The following is a 27,315-nucleotide window of genomic DNA, read 5'->3' as shown; positions in this document are numbered from 1 at the left end:
TTCTATTTTTCTCTATCTTGAATTGAGAAAATGTGATATAGTTTTTTATTTTTTTTATTTGGAAGCCCAATCTTCTTGAGTTTTACATTTTAATAGAAATTTTTAATTATAAATATTCCTAGTGAATCAATATTCAGTATTTGAATCCTGTCAAGAAACTTGTTTTGTCTACTTATTAAACATCCCTCCTAATCTTGCTAAGAGTTTTAATCTTGGCCAAGTGCAATGTCTCATACCTGTAATCCCAGCACTTTGGTAGGTTGAAGCGGGAGGATTGCTTGATCCCAGGATTTTGAGATCAGCCAGGGCAACGTAGTGAGACCCCACCTCTACAAAAAAATGCAAGTATTAGCCATGCACAGTGGTGTGCCTGTGTAGTCCCAGCTACTTAGGAGGCTGAAGCAGGAGGATAGCTTGATCTCAGGAGGTTGAGGCTGGAAGGGGCCATGTTCACACCACTGGACTCCAGCCTGGGCAACAGAGGAAAACCCTATCTCAAAAAACTCCCTCAAGTTTTAATGTTATACTTCTAACAGTAGCATAATTATTTCTGTGTTTGCTTTGAGATATTAATATCAATATTTTAAATCACTTTTAGTGCTTATCATTTCTTTTCTTTCATCTTTCCTCTGGTAGATACTTCAATAGATTTTTTTTAGTACAGATCTGTGAATGGGTTAGTCCTTTTAGTGTTTCTATGTCCTTTAATATTATCCTTTTATTCTCATTCTTGACTAATTTACTATGTTGACTGTCATTTCCCCTCATCACTCTGAAGATATTATTCAATCTTCAGATAGAATATTTGTATTTTATTTCTATTATTCTGTCAGAAGTAGAAAATCTTCAGAGTGATGAGGGGAAATGACAGTCAACATAGCTAATCCCATCTCTATTATAAGTAATAGTCTGCTTTTCCTCTAGTTCCCTATCTGTGTAGGGAGTATGATTTTTCTCTCTGATGGAACGTGGTTAATTCTTGATTTCTGATACCCTGCAACTTCATTTTATTGCAATATGGAAAGATAGATACAGATATATGTTTATGTTTAGATTTGTATCTAGCTTTCTATTCGGAGTGTACTGTCAAGGACAGGATTCATATCATTATTTCTGGAAGAGTCTCAGCAATTATTCCTACACATGTTTCTTCTCCATTCCTTGTTCCTGGGAGTTACATGAAAAATAATCCACTGGGGCTGGGCACAGTAGCTCACGCCTGTAATCCCAGCATTTTGGGAGGCCGAGGCTAGTGGATCACAAGGTCAGGAGACGGAGAACATCCTGGCTAACACGGTGAAACCCCGTCTCTACTAAAAAATACAGAAAATGAGCTGTGTGTGGTAGCTGGCGCTTGTAGTCCTAGCTACTCGGGAGGCTGAGGCAGGAGAATGGTGTGAACTCGGGAGGCGGAGCTTGCAGTGAGCCAAGATGGCGCCACTGGACTCCAGCCTGGGCGACACAGTGAGACTCCATCTCAAAAAAAAAAAAAAAAAAAAAAAAAAAAAAAAAAAAAAAAAATTCCACTAGACTTAAATGGTTTTTGTATTTATATATTTTTGTTTCTCTGTGTTGGTAAACTTCTTGGTGCTATTTTTTAATAACTTTTTCTTTGACTATGTCCAATCTGGGTTTTACTCTAGTGATTTTTAAAAAATTTTAAATACTATGTATTTCCCTTCTAAGATTTATACTTGATGATTTGTAATTCCTACTTGATTGAGCTTTCTGATCTGTTTCGTAATCTCTTATACTATTGGAAGATACATTTTAATGTATTTCTTTGACTATCCTAGAAATAATTATTGAAGTATTTTGTATGTGTTCTATAAAATTAATATCACCTGAAGTAATTTCCATTTTGAAAGCTGATTTTGTACCGTTTCCTTCAACAAAATTCTTAATATATGTTAATATTTTTCTTGTCAAGCTCATTTTGATAGTGAATATATATACACACACACTTGTTTCATATATAATATATTTCCATTGCTGTTTTCTTTTCCATGTTATTCTCTTCGCTGCCCTATTTCAACTTCCTCTTTCCTAATCCAGCTTCACTCTTAATCTCCCTCTCCTCTCTCTTCTTTGTTCCCACTTCTTTTCCATGTATCAATTTTAAAATTGTCTTCATTCTAGACCTTTGGTCCCCCAAACAAATACCAAGTCTTGTAATTTAGCTTTGAGGCTTCTGCCTGAGATGCTCACAGAACAAACTGCAGGACCACCTGGTACTATTACCTTCATGAGTATAAGGCTCTTAGTGTTCTTCTGATAAGTTTTCGTAACACCTGTGGGTAAGGATGCACAATAAGCACACCTTTTAGTTGAAGATGGGTGGAGCTGAGCTCCCAGATTTAAGCAGTGACTCTAACTCCCATTATTCTTCTTATCCTTCCCTAAATCCAATTCCTATTTCATATGGAACACTTTTAGTTTCCTTCACTCTGAAACAGCCAAGCCCTCAATACCCGCTTCAGCATCCTGGGCTTAACACACCTCTGATTTCAGCCTGCTCACTCTTTGACATTGTCATTCCACCAGAGTTGCTTATATGTTTTTCTTCTAATCTAGATAAGTCTTTTCAATTTTCTCTTTGTGCGTGCATATGCATGTGTGTGTCTGTGCATGTATCATTGTCATGTATAAACTGATTGCACCATTTTGAATTGAAATGTTCCCATATTAGATGTTAGAAGACATTATACCAATTAATTTTACTGAAATTCATCTATAGTGTACTCTCTGAAATCACTATTTAAATTTTGCTCGTTGGAGAAAACAATAGTTTTAGAACTTTTAAATCTTTGAAAATTTATGATAATCATTAACTATGGCTTCAATATACCTAGATGTTTACAGTGTCTCTTTAAAAATCCGTTCCAATGTATTAGCAAGAATCTACTCTCAAGTAATTTTATACATAACAATGTTTTGTAAATTCTAATGTCCATATATAGATGATTCAAAACGTGATAAAACTGTTAGTGGAATTTAACAAAGAAATGAAAAACTCTTAACAGCTTTTAAATTAAAACACATCAAGACAACAAAATCTCTTGAGAAGTTAAATGACCTAAGTTAAAAATACACAGGAAAAAAAATCTGTTGGTAGTGAACAAGTGAACTCAGAAAAGCTGAATTTTATTACAGAAACGTTTTATCCTGTGTCTTTTTCCTTCTGATATAACTAATCTATAAATAGCTAAAAACCTTATGGGTCTTATATGCAATAGAAGGCATAGTATATTAAGTCAAGCTGAAACAAAAGAAAAGCAAGGTCCTTTTGACCGTTGGGTTCCTCTGCATATTCTCTTCTTCATTCAGGGCTACATCTCTGTGTAAAGGACCATAATTCAATAGCCATACACAGGCAATGCTGCTATTGTGTGGCAACATTGCTATAGCTTATGTTCCTGGTTTGGCTTCATGAGTTCTGAAAATGCCATAAGCTGGTTCTTTTATTTGAATTGACTCTTAAAAGAAATTCTTTGAACTACAGAGAGGCTAATATCCTCTATTTTTCCAATGGTATACTTGAATATACAAAAATACACAATATATACTTATAAAACTATTTGCTGTTCAGTACTCTATTAAAGAGAAAACCATTAGGCAACCAATTGTCTAATATAAAAATTTCTGGGTTTTTTTTTTTTTTTACTTCTTAAGATATTTATTTTAAAATATTTGAAAATAGTATTGTCAGAAAGGTACTTTCCATATTAAAATAAAATTTGCCTTTAGGTAAATTCTACTGGGCAATTCTGGCCTCCTTTCCAGTGCCACACAGAATGAGTCAAGCCTTGTTTATGTTATATTTTGTTAATTTGAATTCCTCATTTCAGTCTGTTAAACTCTTTGGTTTCTGATTCTGTTATTCAGCTTTCAGATATTTCCCAGATTCTTGAATCTGCAAATTAGATACATTTGCTTTTTGTGTCTGAATTAGTCCATTTTCACGCTGCTGATAAAGACATACCTAAGGCTGGGTAATTTATAAATAAAAAGAGGAGGTTTAATGGACTCACAGTTCCACGTGGCTGGGGAGGCCTCACAATCATGGTGGAGAGCAAAAAGCATGTCTTTCTCCCGTGGTGGCAGACAAGAGAGAATTTGTGCAGGGAAATTCCCCCTTATAAAACCATCAGATGTCATAAGACCTGTTCACTATCATGAGAACAGCACGGGGAAGATCTGCCTCTGTGATTCAATTATCTCCCGCCAGGTCCCTCCCATGACACATGGGAATTGTGGGAGCTACAATTCAAGATGAGATTTGGGTGGTGACACAGCCTAACCATATCAATGTCCTCGTTCAAATTATCGATAGAAACACTGAAAATGACAGGGAAAATCTCTGCAACATGAGACAAGGTGCATTCCATTAAATTGAACTTGTGTTTCATTAACGAGCCCTCTCTAGTCCTACAACAAGGTCCAAAGCCATCTACCCATCTTGTCCAAAACCTTTACTGAATTTTAGTATTCTAACTTTATGGCATTCTCTTTATCAGTTTAGGAATTCTTTCAAAAAATAAATGAGATCAGCCTGGTATAACTTGTGAATGCATGAATGCATTTGACTGTCACTTCTTTTCCTCATTAATGATAGACTGAGTGAAACTTTTGTTGCGTCAGAGATTAACGTGGTAGCCAATCCCAGTTTTATGCTTAGTGTTATATGAGTGGTGTTAGCTAAACTCTAGGAGCATGTGGTCATTACCTTACAGGTCACAACTAGATATGTTGTTTACCTTTCCAGGATCCATATGTCTACAGCAGGTCTTCCTGGAACTCAAACCTTTCAAGGACCACAGCTGTGGCCTCTACTTTCCTCGCCTCTGTAATTTGTATCATCCAACCTTAAATCTGTGGATCATGTGATAATTTAGCTGATGTCACAAAGTGAGGAGGGAAATATTTTCTTCCTCCTAAAGTCCTCATGCTTTTTCACCTTTGAGTGGATATGAATAGTGGTCAAAATTCTGCCCAGAATCTGATGGCCTGCCTTTACATCCTGTGACTGCAATTTCTGAGTTGCCTTTGCCAATTAAGCTCCCCAAGTGCCTTTTTTAAAGTCTATCAAATGGGAATAGGAATATTGTCTATTTCACAGGGTTGCTGTGATAATTGAGGAATTGCATGTAACACATTTAGAAGAGTTCTTGGCACACAGTAAGTGCTAAATAAGTATTGTTTTAATTGCTGCTGTTGCTTGTGAAGGAGGTGGGTTTTCTTCTGTTTGGAGAAATGCTGGTTGCTTGAAGTCTCCAGTTCTGTGTTGTTTAACTGAGGTTGCCCCTGTACACACATTATTAAAATTATTTCCAATCATGGATAGTTTAGCTCTTCAAAGAACTACAGAACTGGTGGCAAACGTGGAGCAATATGACCCTGCTCCAGTAGGTATTGCCTTAACGATACCAGTAATGGCTTGTTTTACAAAGTTCCTCTTCCTCTAATAAGCAGAAAGCACTCTATAGACATAGTCAAATAAGAATTTTGCGAAGTTGCTAGGCTATGAATACTCTATGATTGTTTCCATTTTGCACAGGTATTCTAAGTAACTTGCTTATGTTCACATAGAAAGGCGGCAGAAAAGCCCACTGCATGGGCTTTGAAATCCCACCTGGAGGTTTGGGCTCCCAAAACAACTGACTTTGGAGCAACTGTATCACAAACATTCTCTCTATATGTAAGATTATTTAATCTAAAGAACTGCAATGTGAAGTCTGGCAGTAGGACATCATCAATTAAATTTGAAACATATCCAGCCTCAGCTTGATTTAGTAACCCTAATAATCACAAAACCCAGTAAAATTGCTACAAAGAGAATAAAATACCTAGGAATACAACTTATGAGGGATGTGAAGGACCTCTTCAAGGAGAACTACAAACCGCTGCTCAAGGGAGTAAGAGGGAACATGAACAAATGGAAAAATATTCCATGCTCATGGACAGGAAGAATCAGTGTTGTGAAAATGGCCACACTGCCTAAAGTAGTTTACATAGTCAATGCTATCCCCATCAAGCTACCATTGTCTTTCTTCACAGAATTAGAAAAAACTACTTTAAATTTCATATGGAACCAAAAAAGAGCCCATACAGCCAAGACAATCCTAAGCAAAAGAACAAAGCTGGGGGCATCATGCTACCTGACTTCAAACTATACTACAGTAACCAAAACAGCATAGTACTGGTACCAAAACACATACATAGACCAATGGAACAGAACAGAGGCCTCAGAAATAATGCCACACATCTACAACCATCTGATCTTTGACAAATCTCACGAAAACAAGCAATGTGGAAAGGATTCCCCATTAAACAAACGGTGTTGGGAAAACTGGCTAGCCATATGAAGAAAACTGAAACTGGACCTCTTCCTTACACCGTATACAAAAATTACTTCAAGATGGATTAAAGACTTAAACATAAGACTAAAACCAGAAAACCCCTAGAAGAAAACCTAGGCAATACCATTCAGGGCATAGGCATGGGCAAAGACTTCATGACTAAAACACCAAAAGCAATGGCAACAAAAGCCAAAATGGACAAATAGGATCTAATTAAACTAAAGAGCTTCTGCACAGCAAAAAAAACTATCATCAGAGTGAACAGGCAGCCTACAGAATGGGAGAAAATTTTTGCAATCTATCCACCTGACAAAGGGCTAATATCCAGAATCTACAAAGAACCTAAACTAATTTACAAGAAAAAATCCACCCCATCAAAAACTGGGCAAAGAATATAAACAGACACTTCTCAAAAGAAAACATTTATGCAGCCAATAAACATATGAAAAAAAGCTCATCATCACTGGTCATTAGAGAAATGCAAATCAAAACCACAGTGAGATACCATCTCATGCCAGTTAGAATGGCGATCATTAAAAAGTCAGGAAACAACAGATGCTGGAGAGGATGTGGAGAAATAGAAACACTTCTACACTACTGGTGGGAGTATAAATTAGTTCAATCACTGTGGAAGACAGTGTGGCAATTCCTCAAGGATCTAGAACTGAAAAATACCATTTGACCCAGCAATCCCATTACTGGGTATATACCCAAAGGAATATAAATCATCCTACTATAAAGACACATGCACACGTATGTTTATTGCAGCACTGTTCACAATAGCAAAGACTTGGACCCAACTCAAATGCCCATCAATGATAGACTGGATTAAGAAAATGTGGCACATATATACCATGGAATACTATGAAGCCATAAGAAAGGATGAGTTCATGTCCTTTTCAGGGACATGGATGAAACTGGAAACTATCTTTCTCAGCAAACTAACACAGGAACAGAAAATCAAACACCGCATGTTCTCATTCGTAAGTGGGAGTTGAACAATGAGACTACATGGATACAGGGATGGGAACATCACATACTGTGGCCTGTTGGGGGGTGGAGGGCTAGGGGAGGGAAAGCATTAGGAGAAATACCTATTGTAGATGACGGTTGATGGGTGCAGCAAACCACTATGGCATGTGTTTACCTATGTAACAAAACTGCATGTTCTGCACACGTATCCAAGAACTTAAATTATAATTAAAAAAAAAGAAATTCAATACACAATGGGAAGGAAGAAATAAGGAGACAGTTCACAATTTTAGCCTATTTGGCTTTTTATCTAGTTTGACAAATATGGTACTATGTGTCAAGCACTATGCTGCACACAATTAGAGTAAAAGTGGTTTTAGGGACTGAGAGTCTAGTAAAATGGTGACATAAGAATGCAGATGTTGATAGAGATGGAGATGGAGATAAATTTACACCAATATAACACTGTAATAAAGAAGAGTATCAGATGATAAATTCAGGGATTCTATTTTTGACCGGGACCTGGAAATGCCTTGTGGAAAACAGATGCTTTGAATGAGGTCTTAAAGAATGAGCAAGTTGGAAATTGCAGCGTATGTTTGGCAACGGGGAAGAAAACACTATGTAGAACCAGGCCAGGGACCTGGGAAGCTTTTGTTGATGTAAACAGACTATTATGCCCTATTAATGTATTCTCCTGGGTTGGTAGGGAGCTCAATTTTACGTTTTCTCAAACTTAAGACCAGATTCTTGTTAATCTATTTGAAAAGAGAACAGAATAGATTTTTTTTTTTTTTTTTTTTAAAGGAAGGAGCTTTTCAATTTTCTTTCAAATTTCTTTCAGCGGGGGTATGTAAGTCACAAATCAAAAGGCCTGAAATACCTACATATCAACTCCTTAGGCAGCTTATTTCGGAAACTCAATGTGATATTTCTCTCCTTGTTTAATTAAGAACATGGTAGTGGTAAGCTTTGCACTCATCATCTCACTGGTGAGGCATTAGAATTCTGCTGAATTTTACTAATTGCAACCCACTGGTGCCTCTACAGGTGAGGGGAGTATAATTGCTAACCAAGGATACTTTCAGTTCATCTTCCTACTAGCTGGATTGGGGAGAGAAGACAAAAGACCTATTGTATAACCAATGCTTTTAAGAGATATTCAAAATATTGCTGACCGAACATTTTAAGATTGAAAAGATTTTAGGCTCAGTTTATATATTATTTTCAAAAAGAAGACTGGGCTTTTCTGAAGAATAGAAATTGTTAATATACTCTGCATCAATGACAATGGTAAGGAACTCAATGAGTATTTGATGAGTCACAGAATGCTATCTAGGGGAGGGAGAGATCATCTCCAAGCCCCATTAGCTTTCATGAGCCTCTTCACCTTAATCCAGGAACCAAATGGACATAAGGCAGATTTACAAGAGAAAAACATATACATTTTGTTAGTTTTGCATGTACATGGAGATCTTCACAAGAGAGTGAAGTCCAGAGACATGGTCAAAGCAAAATGCTTTTACATGTTTTGGACAAAGAATGAAAAATTTGTAAAGAAATGACATGACAAGAGGACCTGGTTAGGGGCTGTAAGTTCTAGGGAGGTCACTAGGAGATACATGGTGGGTGGGGTATAAAACTACTGCAAGGTAAGGGTCACTTCGGGTAGTTCCTTTCTTCAGGTCCATTGCAGCCCCCTGATTACCACTCTGGGGACAAAGACTGTTTTCTGTCTCTGGTACAGGGACAGTACCCCTTCCAGAAGAATCTTTATGGCTTGCCACGTGCAGAAAGGGACAGGTCATCTAGCCCTTTCTGAAACTCCAATTTCTCCAATGTTCTTAATTTGAAAAAAAGCAATCTACCAATCTGGCAAATTTTGGGATAGCATATCCTTCAGTCCCTTCGCTCCTTTTGAAGTATTCGGTGGTGATATTGAATTATTGTTGTTTATGTGTTTTAATTTTCTTGTATAATTATCTCATATAATTTCTCATATGAATTATTACTTGCCTAACAGATGCATGTGGTCTTTCAGTGCTTTCTTAGCATTTGAAAGTTGGCAACTGTTCTCTTATATACATCATTCTGTCCATTAAATGTCAGTGCGAGTGATTAAAGCTGGTAAAGAATAAAACAGGTGTCAGTATAATTAAAGTGGGACTTTAAAAACCAAACCACATAAAGAAGAATGTAACAAAAATCATTTTTTGAGAGTTATTTTGTTCTGTATTTCAGAAGAGATTATGGGGAAGATATCTAGTATCTAGTCCCCGCTCACTTTTTCCCTGACTGTATGAAAATGTCTCTCTACCGTTGCTTTGTTTGAATCAGGATCCAAGCAAGGCCCACATGTTGCATTTGGCTGACAGTTCTCTTAAAACTTTCTCATGACATTTATTGGTGAAAGGAACTGGATCTTTTATTTTATTGAATATCTTAAATTCTGAATTTAGCCTTGTATCCACATGGTATCCTTTAACAGTTTTTTTTTTTTTTTAATTTTTAAAAATTTTACTTTAAGTTCCAGGATACATGTGCAGAATGTGCAGGTTTGTTACATAGGTATACATGTGCCATGGTGGTTTGCTGCACCTATTAACCCGTCAGGTTTTAAGTCCTGCATGCATTAGTTGTCCTAATGCTCTCCCTCCCTTTTTCCCCAACCCCCGACAGGCCTTGTGTGTTGTTCCCCATCCTGTGTCCATATGTTTTCATTGTTCAGCTCCCACTTATGAGTAAGAACATGCAGTGTTTGACTTTCTGTTCCTGTGTTTAACAGTTTTCTATATCCTACACAGATGGAAAAACTTGTTTATATTAAAATTGTTGTTTTGTGTGGTTTAAGGACAAGAATCTTTCATTGGTGGTATTGTGCATGTCCTATTGCATCACAGCAGGGGGCACATGTCTAGTCTTATTGATAAGAAGACATAATCTTATCAAGGAAGAAGTGATAATCCATTTGCATTGTAATAAAGGAATACCTGAGACTGGGTAATTTATAAGAAAGGAGGATAATTTGGCTCACAGTTGTGCAGGCTGTATACGAAGCACAGTGCCAGCATCTGCTTCTGGCGAGACCTCAGGAAGCTCACAATCGTGGTGGAAGGCAAAGGGGAGCCAGCATGTAACATGGTGAGAGAGAGACCAAGAGAGAGAGGGAGGAGGTACCAGGCTCTTTTAATCAACTAGTCTCACATGAACTCATAGAATATGAACTCACTCATTACCATGAGGACAGCACTAAGCCACTCATGACCCAAACACCTCCCATTAGGCCCACCTGCAACACTGGAGATCACATTTCAGCCTGAGATTTGGTGAAGACAAAATATCCAAACCATATCAGGTGATTCAGGTGATACTAGCCTGATCCATTCATTATGAAAACTGTAGACTTTATGATTTTAATAATTACTGCAAATAATTTGTTATGCCCATTCTCTGATTAGGCATTTTAAAATGATGATTTTCTGCTTTCCACAATGGATGAATTAATGTATAGTCCCATCAGCGGTGTATAAGCAGTCCCTTTTTTCTGTGATTCCTGAAAGAACTTAAAATTACCATTCAAGCCAGGAATCCCATTATTAGGTATATACCCAAAGGACTATAAATCTTTCCACCATAAAGACACATGCATGCATATGTTCATCATAGCACTATTCACAACATCAACCACATCGAATCAACCCAAATGCCCATCAGTAGTAGAAAGGATAAAGAAAATGTACATATACACCATGGAATAATATGCAGTCATAAAAAATGAGATCATATCCTTTGCAGCAACACAGATGGATTTGGAGGCCATTATCCTAAGCATTCAAACACAGAAACAGAAAATGAAATCCCACATGTTCTTACTTATAAGCGGGAGCTACTCACTGAGTACATATGAACACAAACAAGGAAACGACAGACCCCAGGGCCTACTTGAGGATGAAGGGTGGGAGAAGGGCGAGGACTGAAAAACTACCTATTGTGTACTATGCTTACTACCTGGGTGATGAAATAATCTGTACACCAAATCCCTATGACATGTAATTTACCTGTATAACAAACCTACACATGTACTCCTCAACCTAAAATAAAAGTAAAAAATAAAAACTGTTTTTCTAATTCTCTTATTTTTGTCTTTTATTGGCTAAAATTCTATTATAAACAAGAATTTTATCTCTTCTTTTAGATGAATTGATATTTTTATGATTCCATTTAACCTCCTATATTGGCTTATTAGGTACATCTATTTTTCATTTGTGTGTGCCTTATTTTTAAGGTTGCTTTAGACTTTATAGAATACTTCTTCAGCTTACTGCAATTTACTTTCAAGTAATATTGTATTCCTTCACATGGATTAATAGTTTAAGAACCTAGGCCGGGTGCGGTGGCTCAAGCCTGTGATCCCAGCACTTTAGGAGGCCGAGACGGGCAGATCACGCGGATCACGAGGTCACAAGATCAAGACCATCCTGGCTAACACAGTGAAACCCCATCTCTACTAAAAAATACAAAAAACTAGCCGGACGAGGTGGTGGGCGCCTGTAGTCCCAGCTGCTCAGGAGGCTGAGGCAGGAGAATGGTGTAAACCCAGGAGACAGAGCTTGCAGTGAGCTGAGATCCGGCCACTGCACTCCAGCCTGGGCGACAGAGCGAGACTCTGTCTCAAAAACAAAACAAAACAAAACAAAAACCTTCAAGCAGTATACTTCTATTTCTCTTTTTTTTTTTCACTATTTTTGTCATACATTTACTTCCATGTATATTATAAATTCCACATGTTAAAACCTTTTAAACATTTTTTAAAAGTTGAAAAATAAAATGTATATTTATTCATGTTTACCATTTTAGTGCTCTTCATTCCTTTCTGTAGATCCAGATATTAATCTGATATAATGTCCCATCTGCCTAAAAGGCTAACAGTTATTGTGAGCAGGAATGCTGTCAATGAACTAGCTCAGCTTTTATTTTTATCTGAAAATATTTCACATTTGTGTTTGAAAGTTACTTTTTTTGAGTGTAGAATTTCAGTTTGATGTTTTCCTTTCAATACTGCTAAGTTAACATTTCTCTACTATCTTTTGGCTTGCATCGTTTCTGAAGTAAAGTCTGCTGTCATTCTAATTTTTATTTTACATATAAGGTGTCTTTTTGTTTCTTCTGACTTTCTTCAGATTTTCTCTTTATCACTGGTTTTTGAGCATTTGAATTAATTTTTTTGTATTAATCATGTGCCTTAATGGCTTTTTTCATGTTTATTTTCCTTTGCTTTGATTGAGTTACTTGGATCTGTGCATTTATAGTTTTCACCAAATTTGGAAAATTTTTAGCCATTATTCCTTCGAATATTTTTGTTCCCCATTCCTGCTTGTTTTGATACTCTAATACATATATATGGGGCTACTTAAAGTTGTCTCATAGCACACTGATACCCTGTTTAATTTTTTCTGTCTTTCCTCCCCCATCTGTCTTATTTTAAATATCTATTGCTGTCTTCCACTTCAGTAGTCATATGCTCTGTAGTGTCTAATCTGATGTTAATTTCATTCAGTGTCTTTCTTTTTTAAATCTCACACATGGTATTTTTGTTCTGTAGATTTCAATTTGTGTATTTTAAGAAATATCTTCTATGTCTGTTCTTAACATACTCATGCTTTCCTCTACCTTCTTGAACATATGAAATAGATTTATAATGGCTGTTTTAGTATCCTTTTCTTCTATATCTCTCAGCTATGTTATTTTTGAATATGATTCTACAGATTGATTTTTTCTTTACTATATTTTGTATTTTCTTTCTTATTTCATGCCTAGTATTTTTTATGTGATGACAGATACTGTGAATTTTTCATTGTTGGCTGCTGCATTTTTCTGCATTCCTCTAATCTTGAGATTTGTTCTGGGGTGCAGTTAAGTTACTTGGAAACTGTTGGATTATTTCAAGGCTTCCAAGTAAGCATTGCTATGTGGGACCAGAGCAGCCTTTAGTCCAGCTGTAATTGCCCCCCATTACTTAGGCAACACCCTTGTGAATATGCTACTTAATGTTCTGTGCAGTATGGGGTTTCTCAACTCTGACTGTTGGAATTGTGAATTATTCTTAGCCCTGTAAAGATTCTCAGAATTGTTCTCTCCCTGCTTTTATCTAGAAATTCTTCTCTTAGCCTTAAGCAGTTTCCTCACAAAGATTCACTGAAAAGTCTGCTGAAGATCTGAGGGAAACCCCCTAAAGATACTCAAGGCTCTCTTTCTGTAACACTGTCTCCTTTCCTTTAATCTTTCCTGAAAATTCTAAACACTTTGTCATCCCTCAGTTCTAAACTCTATCTTCCTATCACAGGGAGATTGAAATGCTCTATTTGATGCCCTCCTTCCTGCTCTTCAGCCTGGAAATATTCTGGAAATCATTGGTCTCATATCTCACTTGTTCTGTTCTCTAAAGAATCTGCACTGCCTTTCATCTAAAGTCTGAAAACTTGTTTTATATATTTTGTATGGTTTTCAATTGTTGAATAGAGGAGGATAAATCTGGTCCCTGTTACTCCAATCATAGCCAGAAGCAGAAGTTGACAGGCTGGAACTTTAGAAGCTATCATTATAACAATGAAGAGAACTTTATTATTTTCTGCCCACGTGAACCCTAGAAATTTTCATTTTCTCCAAGCACTTAATTTAATTTCTTTATGGGCAAGTAGGCCAGGTTTTTCTTTTAGGAGCAAAGGTCCACTGTCTGGGTTCTACGTACTTAGAAATTGTTATGTTTTTAAAAATAACAATTTTAAAAAGATGGGAGGGGACCTTGTCATACGGTTCACTTCTGTATCACCAAGCTGCACGCCCTTCCCTCACAAATAAAATTGTCTCCCGTTCTTGCTTCTTTTTTGATACTCCAATTACATATATGTGGGGTTATGGCTACTTAATGGATGTGGCTGTTTTATCTGGATGAGTGGTCTGCAATGCATATTTATTGACCTTCAATTACACGTTTAATTTTCAGTCACACTTTTTCTTCCTGCCACTTGCTCTACCTGCTGACTCTCAGCTCAGAGGTGTTCAGATCTCTGCCCGACTAACTAACCAGCCTCTCTGTAGTTTCTTCCAAATATACTCAAGGCTTCAATGTCTCTGCCTGCTTCATTCATTAACTTGCTTAAGTGCTTCCTACTTCCAAAGATTTGTTATGATGTTTCATTCATTCACTTATTCATCTTCTTTCTTTTAGTGCTTGTTTCTTTTTCTACCTCCCCCTTTTTATCATTTGTGAGGGAAGGGCGTGCAGCTTGGCGATGCAGAAGGTAAAACGTATGCCCAGTCCACCACCATCTTTGGGCTTTTAAAAATAGACTTCCTTCAACTTATGTCACATGCTGATTTTTTGGACTTTAGGGAAGTTTACATTTATTACAGTTTATAATTTGTATTTTTACATTTGTTTACAGATTGGAACTTGTGCCTATTTCTATCTAAAAGGATTTCACTCTTGTTTCCTGTGCCATATTTCTCACTTAAGCTATAAAGAGCATGTGCTGCTCTTTGATTAGCCACTCAGATATCCTGGAAAAACAACTTTTCTAGATCCCAATCCTAACACGCTCAACCCTCCAGTAACCAGCTGTTTTTATCCTCATACTCGGGGAATATAACATCTGCATAAATAAAATCATGGATATTTTCCTCCTCTTGAGGGCAACTTTCCTCCTCTTGAGGGCAACTTCCACATTTCTCAGCATCAGTCCTCTCCAGAAACTCAAAGTGAAATCACTTAGGGTTCTCCTGAGGCTCTAGCCTATCCAAGCTTCTAATCCAATCTTGGAAGTTGTAGAAATTATTTTAACCTGCTGGCTTTTACAATGAAGATTTAAATTGTTTAGCTGTGCCACACACTGATTCTATGTGAACTGGAGTAAAAGGGTAAGAAATACCCTCTGAGAGCCTGGATACCATACCTAATGATGACTGCCCACATTCCATAAAGTGATCCCCAAAGATGTAGCCAATAACAGAGGTTAGGAAGCAAGTCTTGATTAAACACAAATAACAGCAAATGGCTGTGTTATGAGAAGTACGTAAGTGAAGAATATGTGTGTCTGTAAAGATTAAACCATAAAAGGGACATTGTATATGTTCCACTGAATTATTTTTTATGGACAACCCTAAGGCTAATTTATGTTATTCTTTCTTTCTTAGTAAGCTTTGACAGTCTCTACTTGGATATTTGATTACCTTATTAGTTTTCCTTTAAAAAAAAAAAAAAGAAGATGGGTTTAACCTATGTGGAAGAAGACAGCCATTTTTAAAGTGCACGTATCTCATTGTACCCTCTGCTCTTCTGAACAGTGAGAGATGACAGATCCAGGTCTATAGTCCTCTGGCCAAGCTATCTATTCATGTGAAGGAAAAGACCAAGACCCAAACCCTCAGGGTCTCATCCCTTTTCTCAGCCATGGGATACTGGGGGAGGGGTACCAACAGAAAACTGGAGGCATCTCTCAAGTATTCCTCTCCTGTTCCTTTCTCAGTCTTCACATCTCTAATACCTCAGGGGAATATAAAATTCTGTGACCATATACAGGCACCCAAAGGAAAATAGAATTAAGGTGTACTTTTTCTGAGATATCTTGTCCTCCTGCCAGGATTCAGCCAAGTCAATGAGTCTATTTTTTCCCTCAGGGCTAATATTGCCTCATGGAAGTTCATGTTGTCCAGGAATCCAAAAAGCCTCTTTGTAAGACTTTGGAAGTAGGATAACTTCCAATGACTTTCTTGGATTAAGCATAATAAAATGGCTTGAAGTGGTGAATTGTATTTTCTAAAGAAGTTCCCAATAATATTAATATTCTGCATGTTTTTCTTCAGTGTGGCCTTCTCAGTCCTCTTGTTCATTCTTTTGAATCTGAGTGGGCTTGTAGCCACATGAGCCAATAGAGTATGGCAGAAGTGATGCTATGACTAAGGAATAAATGGTGATGCAGCTTTTGCCTTGTTGGCTGGAGCACTCACTCTTAGAGCCCTAAGCTGTTGCATAAGAAGTCTGACTACATTGTCACAAGCTTGTTGGAAGGAAGCCCAGAACAAATGAAGAGCCCACATATCAGTAGTATGGTAGACAACACCAGCTGAGGTCCCAGCTAACTGCCAGTGTCAAATGACAATATGTTAGCATAGTCTTTTCCAAAAATAATGTACACATAATTGAATATCCACACGCAAAAAAGACCCATAATTTATACCTTGCACAAACAATCTTGGATATAGATGCACATACAAAAACCACCTCCTCAGAACGGATCTAAATATAAAGCCTACAGTTTCTAGAAGAATACATAGTAAATGTTTGTGATCTTGGGTTCACAAATAATTCCTCAGATAAGACACAAAAATACAATCAATTTATAGATTTTGAAGTGACATTGAATTTCATCCAAAGGAATAACATATAAATGTTGGACTCAAAGCTGTTGCACTGGAAATGACAGTGTCTTATTCTTGGTGGTTGGTGGGGAAGGGGCCATCTGAAACACAGAGAAGACAAAGCAGCTGATATTAGCTCAACTAAACTACAAGGAGGATTGGATTAGAAAAAACCAGACATTGTGGATTGTTTATAATCAACCCAAACGAAGGGTTGACTATAAAGAGGCATGAAAGAAGTTTTTGGTATGATGGAAGTGTTCCATATTTTAATTATGGTGGTGATTGCATTGTCAAAACTCATAGAATTGTACACTAAAAAGAGGTGAGTTTTATTGTTTATGAATTAAACTTCAATAAATGTGATTTGAAAAATAACAACAGTGATATATTCAAGTGGAACTTAAACCTTTGACTTTGATCTATAGTTCGGTGTTCTTTTCACTTACTTTACTTATCTGCCAGTAATTATTTCTTTGTTTTATTCCTTTACATTTAAAAATCGTCTTTACTAGATTTTTAAAAATTTAAAAGTTGAATAAATTTTTTCTTCCCATTGTGTCTCACAGGCTAAGTCTGGGTGTCAACCTCACCTCTTTCTTTCTCCACAGGGTTTGATAAACTTGTATAATTATATTTTAATAAGGGCTTTTTGAGAAAAGTTTGCATCTACAGGAAATGGCCCAGAGTAAGCTCAATGCTAAGAAATGTTGATATTCTGGGAATTTAGCAGGTTGAAAATAATAATTGCATCACTCAGTTTTAGAAATACTAGAAATTTGCTCCTTTGACAAGTTATTCTTCTAGAATTCCTCCATGAAAGTCAGTAGAAGATCACATTTGGAAGTGATGAGACTCAAGCTAGTAATGTAATGTCATATTATCATTTTAGAAATAATGATGGTATAATATATAATAATAAATAAAAGTAACTTTTCAGGTCCCAGTGTATAGAAAAATACACAATTTTCTGTAAGCTTACATTCTTTAATCACACTTCATGAGCTAATATTTTAACGACTCCTCCTGGATAATAATTAGCCACCTCAGCTCCTTACCTGTCATCTGAAAACTATAGTCACTATTCAAAGTTTACCAGACGCTGTTTTCTCCTCTTTTTTCTAGTAATTAAGATATTAAAAGTCTTCATGTGGAAAATGCTTATTCCAACCATGCTAAAATTGCACCCTTGTACAGAATTTCCCTAAGTCTAATCAGAGGTACTTTGGTTGTACAAGCAGACTGAAATATAGTCACTTAAGATACTGTCCAGTCTTTCATTTAATACATGTGTGAATAGGCTATGGGTTCAACCAGAATAATCTAGCTAATTATAGTATCTTGGTAAATAGCTTGTTGTGTTGTGTTTTGTTTTGTTTTCTAAATAGCCTAGGATGTTGATTCATCCTCTAACAATTTATTTTTAAAACAATGAAACGGAAAAGGGATATTTTGGGTTGACTTTGGCTCACCCCAACTTTGGGCTTTAATGACAGTCTTTTCAATGCAAATTTAGACATTTCTCAGTGATTTTAATGTTAGAATTTTGAGAGCACCCTATGAGTTAATCTAAATGTCAGGCTGTGTTGAGGTTGCGCTCTGTACTGGAGGACCTATTAATGCTGGAATCAGGGCTGCTGCAATGGGAACCATGGTGGTTCCTTCATCAGTGCCTAGAGCAGCCTACAAACAAACAAACAAACAAAGGGAAACAGCTGGTGTTAGCTAAGCTTGGAAGAGTACTGGGTCGGAGGAGCCAAAGTTGTTAATTTTCTCTCTTTATGTTATTTTTAAATTTATTTTTATTTTTAGTTTTTGGAGATCGAGTCTCGCTCCGTCACCCGGGCTGGACTGTGGTGGCGCCATCTTGGCTCACTGCAACTTCCGCCTCCTGGGTTCCAGCGATTATCCTGCCTAAGTCTCCTGAGTAGCTGGGACTACAGGTACCCACCGCCACACCTGGCTAATTTTTGTATTTTAGTAGAGACAGGTTTCACCGTGTTGCCCAGGCTGGTCTGGAACTCCTTATAGTTCAGGCAATCTGCCCACCTCGGCCTCCCAAAGTGCTAGGATTACAGGCGTGAGCCACCACACCCAGCCAAAATAGTTATTTTTCATACAAATCCGTATTCTCCCCTTCCTCTTGAGTCTTTGTGCCCCTACTCTCTCCAATGACTGCTTAACTGTAACAGAATGAGCAGTAGACTGGGGACCAGAGAAGTGACCTAAGTCCCAGGGCCACCACTAAGTAGCCCTGTGATGCTTGCAAGTCATCAAGATCCAAGTCTCAATTTATTTACTTACAAAATGAGACTATTGAGTTAAATTATTTTTTGGTTCCTTTCGACTTAAAACCATGTTTTGTTGAGCAGGGGGAGGAACTCACTGTAAGTTAATTTAGCGTGTGCTAAGCAGCTAAAGATATATTAATGAAACAAAAATTACAATTTCAAGTTAAAGGAGCCTTCCTATTATTGAATTCATATAGGCAAATTTCTTCTTTTTGCTTTCTAGGCACATAATAATTACTCTTTGCATTGATCTGTTTACATTCATCCGATTGAATTTCACATTCATAAATGCCTTTTTAAGTCCCACCCCTAGCCCTAGTACAATGCAGAGGCAGTGACTTCTAAAGAAACATTATAGGTTAGAGGGTAGAGCAAGCTGGTGAGTAAAGAGCATATTCCACTAACTATTGGCCAAGCTCATTGATATATTGTACATACATTGTTTAGAATAATGCTTGGCTTATATAATTTGCCTGGAATGTGTGCACGCTCTGCTTTCCTCAGTGTTTTACATGTTTTCCAAAATAGCCTATGAGACAATCAGGGTAGCTGTTATTCTCCACATTTTTCAAATAAGAAATAGGTTTTGCATAAGTCAATTATGTATAAAACTTTATATCTAAATGAAACCTGAAAGGTTATCATGTTCAATCTCCTCTTTATTCAGAGAGGAAATTCAAGCATCAGAGAAATTAAGAAATGTTTTCAAGGCCACTCAGCTAAGTGATGGAACTCAGATTGTACCTGAGATCTTTTGACTCCTAGGCTAGTGCTTCTTCTGAACTGACCAGGCCCTTTGCCCTTGAGAAAGCCAATTTGAGATGGGGAAGCTTGGTGATTCAAAGATACTGCTTGAGAGCATCACCAAGCAACAGAAGATTGTGAAAGAAGACATATACATTAAAACAAATAATAAAAGTTCAAGTTCTTTAAGCTGAGGCAAGCACAGATTGGCTTGTGGATAATGTGGTTTGAGTTTTCTGGTGGATGTCTCTCAACACTTAGCATTTCCTAAGAACTTTTAATATTGTTAGATGCTTTTGTTGAATTAATGAGTTTTTATTCATCAGGAAGACCTGAGGTGCTAGAAAATTCCAAATTCTTTGCTCCAGAAAGAGTCTGAAATAAATTTGGGTTTAGTGTTGAATTATGAGTCCCATGAAAATTTTTTGCTTTACAATTTCTTTTTACTCATATGCAGGGATAGGATGAAGAGAAGAGCAATTCCATGTTCCTCTTTTTCAATAGTCTTCAACAAGAGCTCTCTGTACATTGTGTACTGTGAATTTTCATTGATTGAAGGTCTTCTATGCCTAAGACCAATAATTGCTCCTAGACCTTTGAGGAAATCTGCCAAGCAGATTGGGTGTCTCTGAGGTTAATCTGTAGTTCATCAGGCACAACAAAAGTGACACAAAATCTCTAACTTGAGTTTCATTACTCTTCATCAGGCTTCCAGGTGTCTTCTGTAAATGGAGTGTCCAAGAACCAAGATAGAAATCTCTTGGTTACCTCAATCGAGGATGAGCCTCATTCTTCACCCGCCACAGGTGCACTTTGGTCCTGGCCTGTGAATCTGAGCCTGGATTTAGTCCTTCTACAGTGTGGGAATTCGACCAAGGATACATGACTATACATCCAGAGAAATCCTACCCAATAAAAAGCTTTTTTTTTTTTTTTAAAGTGGGTTTGCCTGACATTGCAAATTTTGTAGGAATTGAATTCCTCAGGAAAACTCTCAAGCAGCAACATTAATATCTCTTGGGAGAGCCTACAGATGTAATGATTTATAGATTGTGTGTAAAACTATGCTTAATGCTGCCAAAAGTAAGTGAGGCAGGGGTGTGGAGTCAGGGTGAGAATCTGTTTAATTGGCACAGATATCGACAACAAGCAGTTCTGAGGGAAATGAGTTATAAGAGTAGTATGGCAGTGCTAATCTTTGTAACCACTAAAATATCTAACTTGTGAACATGTGGTACTAGTAAATTCTCTCTCTCTCTGTCTCTCTCTCTCGTGTGTGTGTGTGTGTGTGTGTGTGTGTGTGTGTGTGTCATGTTGAAGTCTGGGAATAAAGATTTTCCTATTTCTATATGTTACGGACTGAACGTTTGTATCCCCCCAGAAACTAATATGTTGAAATTCTAACTCTCAGTGTTAAAATATGTGTCTGTCCTGCCAAAAGTCCATGCTGTTTGTTCTGTTTACATGGACAGGATACCAAGTGACTTATGGACTTTCTGCCATAAAGCTCCTCAACCAATAGCAAAATACTCTCTTGCTTGCTGGGAGGCAAACCTATTTAGTGGACTACACACTCCTACAGATGTGTCCTCACCTCCGATTAGTCTATATGTTCATTGGCAGCAGACCACTGCTAAGACAAATAGGTCTCTTGATCATTTTAATCCATTGTATACATGGGACTTCTCAACAAACTGTTGGCTTGTATCCAATTTCAAGGAAAAGAAAGACCTTATTAAAAATAGATACATCTTATAACTCTAAAGCAAAGGTTGCTCTCTGGTAATAGAATAGGCAGAGCATGTGTTCATGCATAGAATGGATCTATTCTACCCTCATGAGTGTCCTCAAAATGTATGACCCCTTCTCAGACTTCTATGGAAGCAGAGACTAAGTAATTTACTGATCAGGACTAACATTCTGGGCCAAATGCTATTTTGTCCAATTTTATGGGTAAAAATTTCTTCATATGTACTTATGCCTTTTGAATGTGTTGACATGAGCAGCAACTTGTGTAGCTGGAAACCATGCACAGTGTCAAGGTCTCACTTCCTGCTCTGGCTCCGTTCTTAGTCACTAGCAAGTCTACTGGCCCTTGAAGCCTGTGACATTCCTCCTCAATGTGCTTTTGTTTGATAAATAGCTGGAGATTGTATTCAGTGATATATGCTTGCCTTGAAATGACTCAGAGAGAGTCACAGAGTGCATAACACACCACTGGAAGAACACATCTGAATCACTGAGGGCCATTTCAGTCGAGAGAGAGAGCATGTTGTAGCACTTAAATGTTTATGCCAAGGGTGGCTACTGAAATCCTCTGCAAAACTACCTTTTTTTTGTTTTTCACCCCAAGCTTCCTGATGTCTTAATCACGTAGTCTGTAGGTTCTAGCCTGGAGCAAAGAAGGCTGAATCAATAAGTTAAACATTACAGGACACAAAAGGGGATAGGTAAAATGAAATCAATGTTCTTAGCAAACAGTTCAAAATCTTGCAGAGATGGCACAGATTTTTTTTTTTCCTTTTTTTTTTTCATTTTCATCTCATCTCTAACTAGCTGTGTGACCTTTGAACAGCTGCTTGGCCTCCATAAGTCAGTTTTCTCATACTCACAAAGTGAATTTCTTAAAGCATATTCAGTAGCTCAAAAATTGCTGGGAGGGCTAGAGAAATAGACTCCAGGCTATACTTTCCAAAACTATAATGAAAACCATGCTATAGGAGTGACACCATGAGGACCCTGCTGGTGCTGTCTCCACCTGCCTGCTAGAATCCAGCTGCTAGGAACTTGATCTTCCTGCAATTGTTATTCCCATTTCCAAAGCTGGACTCTTCTACCACCACCCATGTCAGCAATATAAATGCTCCCAGAAGCCTGCACACTCATACTGCTCACTTCCAAATGGAATTCTCATGAAAGTACATCTGATTGGTGGACCTGACTGAGGTCATCTGCCTGCACCATAGTTGAAAGAGAGGCTGGAGTGGTCAGTTTTCCTAAATTGATTATGCCAGTGACAGACAAAATTGATAACATGGGAAACTATGAAAATGTATGGAGGATGTTCATAATATATTGGGCAGTCACATATGGCAGATGTCCATAAGCTGACTTAAAAAGCCAATGATAACATTCAACATCACATTGTAAAGCTCCATCCACAGTGCCTGGCACACTCATGCTCCTAATACATCATATTTTTTTTTCTTTCATTCCATCTCTTATGGGAATTTTAAAGATCGTACTGCGGAGTTTCAAGAATTCTGTCAAGGATTTGTCCTATGTGTCATAACTAATAGTGTGCCTTTGAATCTTTGCCTTAAAGTGAGAACAAAGAGACAGCTTAGTCTCTCCAAAATCTTCTGTGATGCTTTCTTTTGTTAAGGAGCTCATCAGCACAAAGTGTTAGAATGCACAGGACAGTGAGCTGTATTCTGTTTCCTGGCCATAGGAAGATGATCTGCCCTAGAAAGAGGGGAAAGGGTTCTTTGTCCCCTGATTTACACCACCTCTGGGAAGCAATCCCATGTGCCTCTGTGACATGCTGATTCGTGGTAATCTCAGTACTGTCTGCTTGTGGAGAGTGGGCCAGCTCCCTTCATCCTTTGGTGTCTGACAGGGTTGTCTTTTGTCCTGAGTCACTCACTTTGCCAGAACCCAGGAAATGGGCATGGGAATAGAGAGGTGAAAAAAATGTATTTTTTCTATTTCAGGGGCATATTCTACGAGGGGCACTAGCAGACTCGCTCACATTAGGATGGAGCCCTGGGGACCAGGACTTGGGTAGGATGTTTGCCAAGAGTCAACACTGGTAAGTCCCTCTGTCATCAAGGTCAGAAATAGGAGACCATGCCTAGAAAGTTGAGGGCCAGGTCAATGCAAAAGAAGGCTCAAAAGTAAGCAATGGCAAGAGAAATGTGAAGCTTAAGGACAAGGGCTCCAAACAGCAATGGTGAAGACCAAAACGTGTTGTATCATGTGCTGCCTAAGTGAACGGGACCTCTTGCAGAAAATACAACCTGCTGTTTGTAGAGTGGTCTGCAGTTCATCAAATTTCACATGTTTTATATATCAGCCCATGTGGTCTTAACCATAAACTCACAAGGTGAACAAGGTAGCTGGTGTTATAATTTTACAGATGTCAAAAAGATGATGAGTGGAAGTAGAAGTTTAGTGGCTTTAATCAAAGTCACATGGCTACTCTGTGGAATCAGGGCTCAAACCAGATGCTCTTTCCTTATTTAGAACTCTGAGTTGTGACTAGCAGAGTCTATGAAACATTTCAATAAATATAGACAGAAATATGGGAAGACAAATGAGTTGTGGGAGGTTTACTAATTTGATTTCATATGGGCTTACATGGGGAGGTTTTAAATTTGATCTCATGGCTATTTTCTCTAAGTTTGTAATTGAGAATTCTAGAATTATGCAACTTGTGATGTGCAGTTGAAGCGAGGTTTGGATGTTCTGTCTTTGCTTTTGATCATTCTTGCCATTTCCACATCGTCTTCAACTATGAGGGCAGGTGCTTGTTAATTGTGAGAAAGAACTGACTTCTTTAAATTCTCAGAAGTTTGTTCGTCCTTGACAACTCAGCTGCTGAGCTGAAAACAATTGATGACAAGCTGTAAAAGAGAGAAATCCTACCCTTGGTAGGCTGTTTTAAGGTTGCACGCACACATAGAAAATTGACTCATAGAGGTCTGTAGTGGTCTTGGTGCTTGATATCTGGAGCTACTTCATGGTAATACTTTCTGTGGCTCACACAAGGCTCCTGTCAGGGTAAGGCATGCTTCTGAAATGGCAGCAAGTTAACCTGATTTTTTCTTATGTATAAATGTGGTGTACTATCTGTATATATAAAACAATGTAGTTGCTCTCTGCCTGTCTACAGCATCCAGGAGAAGAGCGAAAGTTGGACTTAATCATTTAGAGTATTTAGCTCCCGTCAGTTGGTAGGCTATTTGGTTGAGTTTTAATACTTGTCCTAGCTTCTTCTTTGCATTGATGAGTGAAAAATGTGATATTTTCTCTAAGAACATTTTGGAAAGGGTAAAGCGCTGAAGAAGTTATGGTGATTGCTTTTCATACTAAAGGAACTCACAACTCAATTCACAAATAGACTTTAAGGTAGGAAAAAAAGATTCATTTCTATATAGGGGTTCTGTCTCTCTTACCACAAAAATGTTAATATATAAGCCTGATTTTGTCACATCTACATGTGCTGTTGAATGTAGTTACAAACTGTGCTGACCCAGTCACAAAATAGGTATGAACTCAAAAGATGTCTGAAGGGAGTAGACCGATTCTAGCAACCCCAGAACATTTAAATCTTAATTTTGTCCTCTGAACCTTCTTAACTGTAATTTGCTATATTTTTGAATTTGAAATGAAGACTGCTTAAGATTTTATGCACTTCTAGCTGCCTAGCATTTATTCCAGGTGAAGGAGCTGGAGGTATTAGAGTTTTGGAAACTCGGTGGTGATGTTCAAAGGCCTCTGCCAGCCATGGTCTTCATACAAGAGCAAAACTGCATTCTTCTCACTGAATGCCCCCTTCTCTGCTTCAATAATTTAGTGTTCCCCAAGTCAACTACCTTCTATTACCAACGTTTGCATACAAGTTGCTCTTTAGGAGCATTAGCTGTTACTCCTTTGGCATTAGCTAGCAAGCCTTACAGAAATATAAGAAATATTACACAATGTGGCTTATCTAGCTCAAAATTAATTCTGACTCAAAAAAGTAGTCACATTCCTCCCCAAACCTATTCTGTTGTAATGACTTCTTGTTATTGGCCTACAATCCATGGATTTATGCAAGTGAATTATTTATCATCAAGTGTAAGCATCAGAATTCCCTGGCATTTTTTCCCCAAAAATACACCTGCTGAGACTCCACCACAAACTAACAATTCAGGAAGTCTAGGATTAAATCTGAGCACATGTGTTCTTCATCAGAGCTTTGTGTCATGGTCACATAAGGTCATCCCCTTGGGTCACCATGACACAAAGCTCTGATGAAGAGCTATTTCCCCAAACTTTCCTCATTTATAAACTAAACATAGAAAAAACAAAGCTTATGGATTGTTATCAATATATTCCTTTCTCAAACCTACTGTCCCTTTAAACTTTCTTTTATGGGGGTAACTTTCTCCTGCCCCCATGAAAGATCTGTCAGTTTTCACCAGTTTTTCCACTTACTCTTAAGTGGTCTTTGGTTACTTTAAGTGACAAACACAGCTTCAGTTCATGGCAGCGTGAATGGCCAAACATAACTTATTGAGAAGTCTCTTCCCTTCTGCAGTTCGACATTCCTCTGGTTGTGAGTCTGCAGGTAGGGATGGTGGGATAACCCTACGACTGTCTCTTCTCTACCTGCTCTCCCTTCCCCTCCGTGCTTGCCTTTCTTTAGGACTTCTCCAAGGTCCACACTTGGGCAGGGAATAAAGGTAAAGGGGCAAGACAGTTCCTTCCTGGCTGGGTGGTTTTCTGCTCACTAGTCTTGGCCTCTGATTCCACTGGTGAGGAAGGCCTGGCCGACTGTTCAGTTTGACTATCAATGGATGCTGCAATTCCCCTAACCTGAGTGGACACTTCTCTACTTTGGGTAGTCTCTAATGCCCCACCCTCAGTCCTGCATGTTGAAGGTAAACTTACAGCCTCATTTTTTATTTTTTTAAAATAATTACTCTCCCCTCTAAGTAGGCAGGACTCAAGACATCTTTGTATGGGACTCTTTCTACAAGACTCACTTCTGGTCCAGAAAAACACCACATATCACCTGCTTTCATGATCATGCAGGCACAGCAGACCCACCTGTCTTTGTTCTCCAGGCTTCCCCAGCCCCGAGATTTTCCAGGGCAAAGCAGTGTCGAAGCTATCTGAGGGTCTGTTGAAGCCCTCCTTACTAGGTTTGTGGTTAGAAGGAAGCACCATCCCTACCTGTGAAAGTGGGAGGGAGACTCACGACTTGGCAGCAGCTGTCTCCAAAGAAAATTTTCACCAATCTCCTATCCATTCTCTTTGAAGCTTTTTTTTTCCTCCTCCTATTTCTGATTAGGCTGAGCAACCAAGAATCATGGAGCAGGTTCTTGAGGACATTTCTTCAGGCAATCTTCTTGTGGAGTGGGGGAATCAGTCTCAGATTCGCTTTAGTGTCCTGCTGTCTGTCACACTGGCACCTCAGTGCAAGCGATGCAGCGATGTCTCACTCAACCCTCTGGTTGCATATATGTACCATATATATTCATATATATGCATATATATGTATATTCATATATATGCATATATGAATTTTATGAGTTTACACACACCATAAAACCACTGGGCAGGGGAATATTAAGGAAGGGCCAATCTGCTCCCTTCCATGGAGGAAAGGGGATGACAAGACCTCCAACACTATAAGGTTCATTTTCTGTATTTACCAGATTTCTAGGTAACTCAAGTCAGGATATCATCCTTTATCCCATGCTGGCTAAGATCAAGTATTCCTCTGCCCCATGCCCTGCTTCCTTGTAGTCCAGTTTAGGTAG

Source organism: Theropithecus gelada, chromosome 17 (genome assembly GCF_003255815.1).
Source record: "Theropithecus gelada isolate Dixy chromosome 17, Tgel_1.0, whole genome shotgun sequence".
Taxonomy (NCBI): domain Eukaryota; kingdom Metazoa; phylum Chordata; class Mammalia; order Primates; family Cercopithecidae; genus Theropithecus; species Theropithecus gelada.
The sequence above is the reverse complement of the archived record's forward strand: the minus strand, read 5'-3'. Positions refer to the sequence as shown.